Source organism: Bufo gargarizans, chromosome 1 (assembly GCF_014858855.1).
Source record: "Bufo gargarizans isolate SCDJY-AF-19 chromosome 1, ASM1485885v1, whole genome shotgun sequence".
Lineage (NCBI taxonomy): Eukaryota > Metazoa > Chordata > Amphibia > Anura > Bufonidae > Bufo > Bufo gargarizans.
Window position 1 is genome coordinate 64,854,315 of NC_058080.1, and position 11,064 is coordinate 64,865,378.

The window sequence follows — 11,064 nt, forward strand, 5'->3', positions numbered from 1 at the left end:
ACTAAAACCTACGGCCACGGATCACGGACACGGATGCCAATCTTGTGTGCATCCGTGTTCTTTCACGGACCCATTGACTTGAATGGGCCCGTGAACCGTTGGCCGTGAAAAAAATAGGACAGGTCATATTTTTTTCACGGCCAGGAAACACGGCTCACGGATGCGGCTGCCAAACGGTGCATTTTCCGATTTTTCCACGGACCCATTGAAAGTCAATGGGTCCGTGAAAAAAAACGGAAAACGGCACAACGGCCACGGATGCACACAACGGTCGTGTGCATGAGGCCTTAGTCTGTCACACCCCAAGTACCTTCGAGAGGGAAGCAGAATCCAATGTGTGGCCTATAAGTCATCAAACCAAAGTAATGCTTGTTGCAATAATTATGAAAAAGAAGTACATTATACTACAGGATGTAGTGCACCCTGATCTACACAGTAAAAAAACAGAAGGTTGCAGATGAGGGAAAACCAGTAACCCTTTGCCAAGGCCCAGTCCCAATCAAAGCAAATGTCATCATCCCCAAGTATGGAAACCAAAATAAATTTATTGTATGATTTTTATCCCAAAATGTGTGCTACCGTATGCAACCGCTGGAGCTTCAACAGATCAACATACAGCAAGTCACAAATAGCACGTACGCAACAGCTAACTTACAGATACGTGAATGCCTATTTCAGTGCCCCAGTGGATCACTGCTAAGAGATAATTTGTAGGTAAAAAGGTTCATGTAATTTCCTATGCCATTTGTGTGCTTCCAGGAGCTGAATATGGGAACACAGCGTAGTTATTGTGCCCTGATCAGCAGGAGGAAGGCTGGACCTGCCCCCTCTGAGGGAGGAGCTGTATATTCTGAATGCATCAGCCAGGGAGTCTGGCCTAGGCAGCCAAAGTGTTACACACTGCATGGTTCTGTGCAGTGTGAGACCTACTACAAGGGGTTCTCCATCCCCACATGCTGAGGACACGTGCCAGACCTCTGGGAGAAGGAAGCAAAGAATCTATAGACTGCTTACAACCATAAAGCCTTGCATGATGGCAAAGATAACACTTGTTTATGGATATGGACTTTGCTGCTTGTGGAGAGGGTTAATTGTCTCCTGCACCCTCCATGCTTTTATAACAGATTAGCTACCTATTGGAGGATCTACACCCCGTTGTGGGAACTGTAGTACATATTGACCTTACCCTCAAGTGTTATTTGCCAAGATTACCTCAGTAAAACTAATACCTGCACCACCAGGGAGTCCTGCCTTGCACCCATCTACCTAACATCAAGAACACCCCACCTAAAACCAAGCAGGAGCCTCAATACCAGGCTGTGCCCGAGGGATAAAGAGTGTGCTCTCCTATCGCTACATGGCCTGAAGGAGTATTGGAGTGAGGACAGCCACCATGGACCATTACTACTCTTATCTGTGCCACAATTACAACTTCTCTCCTTCCGTCGGGTCGCTGCACTATCAAAAGGGCGGAAAGTGATCTCTAGTTCATTACGTATGAATAAAACTTAACTTTTTATTAATATTAAAATAGATGGCCCTAAAGATAGGCGATATACCAATTGAAAACAAACACAAGCACAAAAAGAGCTTCTGTCAAAACAAAGCATCACACAATAAATCAGTAATTCAAAACCAGATACTTTGTAGAAATTATAGTGCACGGCGGCACTTGAAAGAACAACTAGTTGTCCTACCACACAGTCGCATGTTTTCTGGACTCTCCCAATAGACAAGACGATGGTATCCAGAGGGAGAGACATCGGGCAGGTAACGAACAGGATATACAGGGGGGCTATATGTCCCTAATATAACCCTATAGTATGGGTGCTACTCTGGCCCTGAGGACCTAACCACACAGCACCTGCCCTGATAAGGGCGACCCCGTCCGAAACCTTACCCTAGATTAACTGGCCCTAATTCGCCCTATTGTACTTAGTCCCTACATGCATGTTTCGAAGAAAAATCTCATCAGGGGAAACATTGAAGGCGTTTATATAAAAAAAAAACAGATGATAAAGAAAAAGCACAAAGGACTTAGCCTATGGTATAGCTATAGTCCACGCTGCACCAAAAAGTGGATTGTGCCTATGATATGGCACAGTTCCAAACCAGGAAAAGGGTACTGGTGATGAGGGTAACAACGTGATGGAAGCCCCAATCCTCAAAAGTACCGGGCCTAAATATACCCGCGGGTATTTAAACTGTAGTGAGCCTCAAAGTGAGGCTTAACACGCAATATCGTGACATCAGCACGGCCACTGATGCACCAGCGCATGCACAGTGGAAGCCAGCTATTTGGCCAGAGATCGGCGACACTTGCAACGTAATGACGCGAGCGGTGTCTCGACGCGTCATCACGGCGGACCGCGTAAAGATGTGCGCGGCCCGGGTTTATTAGGTTGCCAAGCAACCGGGACGCGTCCTCAGCTCCTATCAACATTGCAGTCCCAGGTAAGGGGCTCCGTGATCAATAAACAGGCATTTGTGGCGCAGGGATGGTTCAAGGCACCCTGGACGTACCACCTACCGTTAAAACAAGAGGATAACTATACTATATATTTAACTAGAATATTCATGACAGAAACATGGGGGATAAAAAGCCGTCGGGATCCTAAATGAAACAACTAAAATGAGACCTAGGGGAAAAACTGTGCGTAGGACAAAGGTCCAACGGGCTTCTCGTCGTAGAAGTAAGCGGTCCCAATCCCCACCTCGAATTGGTGGTGGGACTGCTCAATTAGTATACTGAGTTACGCCAAGGAGTGTTCCTTTCACAAATGATCTATAAGGTGTCCTGCAACTGGGTTCCCCTTAGAATGATTTGATGTCTCCTTTTAGTGTCTATACATACACGGACATCTCTCCATAGTCTATAGAAAGGTTTCCAAGACATCTCAGTGTTCATATACACTTCAGGTAACTCCAATTCATTTCAAGGAGGATTGACTGTGCAACTGTAATGATCTCTTCATGGAGGATCCATAATGGGATCTGCTCCACAGATATGACTTTTATGGTGTGTGATGGATATGGGAGAGCTGCTTTTTAATAAGTGATAACCTTTGTCATAATTGGATAGATTTTCAGCAAAACATCAATGAGCTTCTCTCTTGAGCCAAGAGTCGTTCCTATCTCTTCACTGCCAAACCCATAACTGAGATCATCTGTTCTCTCTTTCAGTAATCACTAAACTGGAAACCAAATCTGATCCAAACTGGGAACCAATTCTGGCAAGGCTGATAGATTATGGATAATCATTTCAGGAGAGAACATGATTTACAGCTCTCCAAAGAAATAAAAAATCACACCATCCCTGTTCTGTGCGGAGGAGGGGGCATGTTCACAAAATTCTGTGCTTGCTATGAAATGGCGTATAATAGACATAGTTATATTTTATGTATACAAAACTGGAAAAGGAGAGAAAAAGGCAGGGAACACCATTCACAGAGGACCAGTAGGGTAGATGGAGCCTGCAGCTTGAGTGCGCAGTCTAAGGGCTCATTCACACAACCGTATATTTTTTCTGTTTCTGTTCCGTTTTTTTTTAAGACCGTACACGGAACCATTCCATTTCCGTATGTCCGTATTTCTGTTCTGCTAAAAGATAGAACTTGTCCTATTATTGTCCGCATTACGGACAAGGCTAGTACTGTTCTATGAAGGGCCAGCTGTTCCGTTCCGTGACAAACGGAATGCACACGGATGTCATCCATATTTTTTGCGGACCGCAAAATACATACGGTCGTGTGAACAAGCCCTCAGGCAGAGGCTCACCTTGAAGAGTTGTGCTGACCAGGCAAAACTCTGGAGTAAGGTGCATCAAAGATAGGTCATAGCAGCAGCTGGCTCCGAAGCGGTGGGAATCAGGAAATTCCACACAGTAATGGAGGACAGGCGAGGTACAACCCCAATTCCAAAAAAGTTGGGATGCTGTGTAAAGTGTAAATTAAAGTAAATAAAAACAGAATATACAGTGATTTGCAAATTGTATGCACCCATATTTTATTCACAATAGATCATAGAACATATATCAGATGTTGAAAGTGAGACATTTTACAATTTTATGAAAAAATGAAACTAATTTAGAACTTAATGGCAGCAACGCATCTCACAAAAGTTGGTAGAGCGGCAACAAAAGGCTTTGAAAGGAAGTGGTAATAATAAAAATAAAAAAACAGCTGGTGGGGAAATTTGCAACTAAGTCTCTTGACTGGGTATAAAAATAAAATGTTAGAGAGGCAGAGTCTCTCAGAAGCAAAGCTGGGCAGAGGTTCATCAATCTGCGAAAAACTGCATCTAAAGATTGTGGAACAATTTCAGAAAAATGCTCCTTAATGTAAAAATTGCGAAGCTTCTACAGTACAAACTATCATCAAAAGATACAGACAATTTGGTGAAATCCATGTGCTCAAGGGACAAGGCCAAGAGTCAATATTGGATGCTCATGATCTACAGGCCCTCAGGTGGCACTGCATTAAAATAGACATGATTCTATACTGGAAATCACTGCATGGGCTCCGGAATACTTCCAGAAATCGCAGTTCACTGTGCAATCCACAAATGCAAGTTAAACCTGTATCGTGCAAAAGAAGAAGCCATATGTCAACATGGTCCAGAAAAACCTTCTCTGGGCTAAAGCCCATTTAAAATGGAGTGAAAGCAAATGGAAAACTCTTCTGTGGTGAATCAAAATTTTAATTTCTTTTTGGAAACCACGGTCTGTGTCCTGCACACTCAAGAGGAAAGGAACCATCCAGCTTGTTATCAACGCACAGTTTATCTCTAATGGTATGGAGTTGCATTAGTGCCTATGGTGTGGGCATGGAAAGGTACTAGCAATGCTGAACAGTTTACTGTATAGAGGTTTTGGAAAAACATGTGCTCCCATCCAGACAGCATTTCTTTCAGGGAAGGACTTGCGTATTTCAGCAAGACAATGGTAAACCATATACTATATCCCTCACAACAGCATGGCTTCACAGAAGAGTCCGAGTACTGAACTGGCCTGCTTGTAGTCCAGACCTTTCACAATAGAAGACATTTGGTGCATCATTAAAAACGAATAATCCGGAGATGAAGATCCAGGACTGTTGAGCAGCTAGAATCCTACATCAGGCAAGAAAGGTACAACATTCCTCCCCAAATGGTCTCCTCACTTCCCAGACATTTACAGACTGTTAGAAGAAGGTGCTACACAATGGTAGACATGGCCCTGTCCTTTTTTGAGATGCGTTGGTGCCTTTAAGTACTAGATGATTTCATGAAACAGTGATGTGTTCTGTGATCTATTTTTTTTTTTATATTTTGCAATACAAAAAGAACATGCGTGTAGTAACTACATATAATATTAATACATCTATCTTTGCAGAATTGTATATCACCAAATCTACATCACAATTTATAGTTTTCCTCCCCCATCCCCCTCCCCCCTCAAAATAAGGAAAAGGGGAACTCTCTCATCTCTCCCTATCCTCATCCCCTCCCCCCACACCCCAGTCCAACTTCCATCTTAATCAGTTTTTTAACCATTCTGCCCACATACTCTCAAACCTCCACCCTTTAGTATTGGTAGCTCTCGCTACTTAGTATATGTAGACTCTCGCAAGCCAACGAGCATTTGACCAGGCTGGACCACATGTTTATTGTTGGTATGGTTTTTTTCTATCAATTTTCTTACAATACATCTCCTAGCCTGAAATAAAAGTTTAGTTATTATTAAAAAATTTCCCAGAATCGCCTATATCCTCCACCAAACCCAGCACACATGCCCTAAAAGTTCGAGGGATGTCCACCTTATGAAGTACCTTAATATAGCTAAGTACTTAATTCCAAAAATTTTGGAAGGATTGGCACTCCCACAGTTAACGCACATCCTCCACTCCAATCTCACCACATTTTAGACATCTAAATACCTTATTCTTATAATATTTCATAAGTTTGGCAGGGGAGTAGTATAGACGGTGCACCAAAAAGAATTGGATAAGCCTATGTGCTGGGTTCTGGGGGGTCCTGTTTATTACTTGAAATATTTTACTCCACCCTTCGGGATTTATCTGTTCCACTCTCCCATTCCATTTTCCCATATTAATCTTCACACCTTGTTTTTTCCTCATTTTTTTTGACAAGATATTATTGTCACGGATGGTGTTGCAGAAAACTAGAAGATAACAAACGAAGATCCGACTGACTTGATCTCAAACTAAGGAACATAAGGGTGAGCCCTGTAAAAGCCCTAGCACTCTCCCTGACTTCTCAGCCCATGCAAAGATCTCTATGATAGATAATTGCATGCCCTCGTGCCTCGACTGTATGACACCTGAACACCCTATAATCGTGAGGGGACACGACCACTGGCTCCCTACACTTAATACGGTGGGAGTCAGGGTCACCTAGGATCAAGCCAACAGGAAAACACAAATAAATGAACAGACTTATCTGTAGAAGCATCAGTTGCAGCATCCAGCATGCACACACTCCAGGAGGTTGTATAAACCGCAAAGTGATGCAGTATGGGAGGGGATTTAAAGGGATGCAATCAGTGCAACTAGATGACAGCTGAGAGAGGGAAACGAGATGACAAAATGAAAGCAAAACAAAAGAACCTCAAGCAGGAGGTTCTGAAGAATGTCAGTCAGAGCTTCTCAGATATCTGGCGGTGACAGTACCCCTCCTTCTACGAGTGGACTCCGGACACTCAGAGCCCAACTTCTCAGGATTGGACCTATGGAACGCCCTGATGAGACGAGTGGCCTTAATGTCCGTCACTGGGACCCACATCCTCTCCTCAGGACCATAACCCTCCCAATGAACGAGGTACTGGAGAGAACTGCGGACAATACGAGAATCCACAATCCTAGAGACCTGAAATTCAAGATTACCATCAACCACAATCGGAGGAGGAGGCAAAGAGGAGGGTACAATGGGTTGGACATAAGGTTTTAATAGGGACTTATGAAAAACATTATGGATCTTCCAAGTCTGAGGAAGATCAAGACGGTAGGCAACAGGATTGATGACGGACAAGATTTTGTAAGGCCCAATAAACCTAGGACCCAACTTCCAGGAGGGAACCTTCAATTTGATATTCTTAGTAGACAACCACACCAGATCACCAACATTCAGGTCCGGACCAGGCACACATCTCTTATCCGCCACACGCTTATATCTCTCACTCATGCTCTTTAGATTATCCTGAATCTTTTGCCAAATAGATGACAAAGACGAGGAGAATCTCTCCTCATCAGGTAAACCAGAAGACCCCTCTCCAGAGAATGTCCCAAACTGCGGATGAAACCCATATGCACCAAAAAATGGTGACTTATCAGAGGACTCCTGACGACGGTTATTTAAAGCAAACTCGGCAAGGGACAAAAAAGAACACCAATCCTCCTGATTCTCCGCCACAAAACAGAGCAGATATGTCTCCAGATTCTGATTGACGCGATCCGTCTGGCCATTCGACTGCGGGTGGAAAGCAGAAGAGAATGACAACCGAACCCCCAAGCGAGAACAGAAAGCCTTCCAGAATCTGGAAACAAACTGCGTGCCCCTATCAGAGACTATGTCTGAAGGAATACCATGCAATTTGACAATGTGATCAATAAATGCCTGCGCCAGCGTCTTAGCATTGGGCAACCCAGGAAAAGGAATGAAATGCGCCATTTTGCTAAAACGGTCCACCACCACCAGAATTACAGTCTTCCCGAGGAACGAGGCAGGTCCGTAATGAAGTCCATGGACAGATGTGTCCAAGGACGGGAAGGAATGGGTAACGGGAGGAGAGGACCTGATGGCCGTGAATGAGGGACTTTGGCACGAGCGCAGGTCTTGCAGGCTGCCACAAAACCCTCAACCGACTTACGAAGCGCCGGCCACCAGAATCTCCGAGCGATGAGATCCACTGTGGCTCTACCCCCCGGGTGCCCAGCAAGGACTGTATCGTGGTGCTCCTTAAAAACCTTGTGTCTTAAAGCGAGAGGCACAAACAACCTCCCAGGAGGACAAAGATCAGGAGCCTCTGCCTGGGCTGCCTGAACCTCTGCCTCCAATTCAGGATAAAGAGCAGAGACCACCACCCCTTCAGCCAAAATGGGACCCGGGTCTTCAAAATTCCCCCCTCCTCGGAAAACAACGTGACAGGGAATCCGCCTTCACATTCTTAACCCCAGGGCGGAACGTGACAACAAAATTAAATCTTGAAAAGAACAAAGACCATCTGGCCTGTCTCGGGTTCAGACGCTTGGCTGACTCCAAGTAGGCCAGATTCTTATGGTCTGTAAACACGGTAATAGGGTGTCTGGCTCCCTCTAGCCAATGACGCCATTCCTCAAAAGCTAACTTGATGGCCAACAACTCCCTATCTCCCACATCGTAATTTCCCTCTGCGGAGGAGAGTTTCTTAGAGAAAAAGGCACACAGACGCCATTTGGCAGGAGAGGGACCCTGAGACAAGACCGCACCCACACCCACCTCAGAAGCGTCCACCTCAACAATGAAGGGCAGAGAGACATCAGGTTGTACCAAGATGGGAGCGGAAGCAAAACTCTCCTTGATACTAGAAAAGGCCTTACGCGCCTCTACCGACCAGGAGGAAAAATCTACCCCCTTTCTAGTCATATCAGTGAGTGGCTTAACAACAGAGGAATAATTCCAAATGAACTTCCTGTAATAATTGGCAAAACCCAAAAAGCGCATCAGCGCCTTCTGATTCTCAGGAAGCTCCCAATCAAGCACAGCGCGGACCTTCTCGGGGTCCATGCGAAAACCAGAAGCGGAGAGGAGAAACCCCAGAAATTGAATTTCTGGAACCGCAAACACCCTATAATAGTGAGGGGACACGACCACTGGCTCCCTACACTTAATGCGGAGGGAGTCAGGGTCACCTAGGATCAAGCCAACAGGAAAACACAAATAAATGAACAGACTTATCTGTAGAAGCATCAGTTGCAGCATCCAGCATGCACACACTCCAGGAAGTTGTATAAACCGCAAAGTGATGCAGTATGGGAGGGGATTTAAAGGGATGCAATCAGTGCAACTAGATGACAGCTGAGAGAGGGAAACGAGATGACAAAACGAAAGCAAAACAAAAGAACCTCAAGCAGGAGGTTCTGAAGAACATCAGTCAGAGCTTCTCAGATATCTGGCGGTGACAATTATACATATTTGATATTCTCCTCCTACCATTAATCATTTTTGAAATTTCCTTGACTGTTGAAGAGCGTGAGGTAGCTATTCTTTTCCCCAACAAAGATTGTTTAAGAGCCGCTCTAAGTTGAAAATAGTAGAACCAATCTTTATCTACCAGACTATTTTTTCATTTAAGGTCTTCAAACCCCATTATTTTTCCATTTCCCCATATCTGGCCAAGAGTACTGATTCCATGTATCTGCCAAAACCTCTTATCAATACCTAATAGTTATTTTAAGTAATAGTTTCCCCAAAGCAGCGTATCGTCGTAGTAATCTATCTTTTCCCATAATTGTCTAATAGTTTGTCATGTTTTATACATTAGTTTCATGGTAGGGGATTTATTAAACAGGGGATGCAGGTGTATATCAGCTTCTAGTATCTGGCATATTCCAGTAGAGGTAACATTTTTATATAGGCAGCTCAAAACAGAATTATAAAGTTGGGATTTACTCCAGTCCAAGCAGTTTTTAAACTGTCCTGCCAAAGCATATGCTTGTAGGTCAGGAATTGCCAGACCACCTTCTCCCGTCGGCAACTATAACAATTGTAATCACATTCTTGGCCTTCTACCCCTCCAAATTAAATTACTCAAGAGACACTGTATTATCTTATAAAAAAATTTAGGGATTTCAATTGGGGAATTCCATAAAATATGGTTTATCATTGGAAGTAGACACATCCAAATCAACAATATTCTACCAGACATAGACAAGGGTAATTTTTTCCAAATACATAGTAACATAGTACATAAGGCCGAAAAAAGACATTTGTCCATCTAGTTCGGCCTGTTATCCTGCAAGTTGATCCAGAGGAAGGCAAAAAAAAAACCTGTGAGGTAGAAGCCAATTTTCCCCACTTTAGGCCTCCTGCACACAACCATTTTTTCCCCCCATTTACTGGCCGTTTTTTGCATTCCATATATGGTCTGTATACGGAACTATTCATTTCAATGGTTCCGCAAAAAAAACATAATGTACTCCGTATTTCCATTTTCGGTTCCGTTTAAATATACAACATGTCCTATTATTGCCCGAAAATCATGTTCCGTGGCTCCACTTAAGTCAATGGGTCTGCAAAAAAACTGAACACATACGGAAATGCATCCATATGTTTTCCGTTTCCGTTCAGTTTTTTGCGGAACCATCTATTGAAAATGTTATGCCCAGCCCAATTTTATCTATGTAATTGCTGTATACTGTATATGCCATACAGAAAAACGGAACGGAAAAACAAAACAGAAACGGAAACACAACGGAAACGGAACAACGGATCCGTGAAAAACGGACCGCAAAACACTGAAAAAGCCATACGGTCGTGTGCAGGAGGCCTTAGGGGAATAAAAAATTCCTTCCCGACTCCAATCAGGCAATCAGAATAACTCCCTGGATCAACGACCCCTCTCTAGTAGCTATAGCCTGTAATATTATTACACTCCAGAAATACATCCAGGCCCCTCTTGAATTCCTTTATTGTACTCACCATCACCACCTCCTCAGGCAGAGAGTTCCGGAGTCTCACTGCTCTTACCATAAAGAATCCTCTTCTATGTTTGTGCACAAACCTTCTTTCCTCCAGACGCAGAGGATGTCCCCTCATCACAGTCACAGTCCTGGGGATAAATAGATGATGGGAGTGATCTCTGTACTGACCCCTGATATATTTATACATAGTAATTAGATCTCCTCTCAGTCGTCTTTTTTCTAAAGTGAATAACCCCAATTTTGATAATCTTTCAGGGTACTGTAATTCCCCCATTCCAGTTATTACTTTAGTTGCCCTCCTCTGGACCCTCTCCAGCTCTGCTATGTCTGCCTTGTTTACAGGAGTCCAGAACTGTACACAGTACTCCATGTGTGGTCTGACTAGCGA